The following is a 201-nucleotide window of genomic DNA, read 5'->3' as shown; positions in this document are numbered from 1 at the left end:
TACCATTCTAATCTCAAATATTGAGAAAATACTTATTTACATGGCTAAGTTATGTGATTAATCAAAAGTCATCTGAGAATGGGTGTTTTTAAATGGGCCAGTGTTTTGTGTGTGTGTTTGTGTGTGTTTCCAGAATGGTGGAGACCATACCCTTGCATGTACATTAAATCATCTTTTCTGTACAACCTCATGAAGGAGAAG

Source organism: Squalius cephalus, assembly GCF_949319135.1.
Source record: "Squalius cephalus genome assembly, chromosome: 3".
Classification (NCBI taxonomy): Eukaryota; Metazoa; Chordata; class Actinopteri; order Cypriniformes; family Leuciscidae; genus Squalius; species Squalius cephalus.
The sequence above is the reverse complement of the archived record's forward strand: the minus strand, read 5'-3'. Positions refer to the sequence as shown.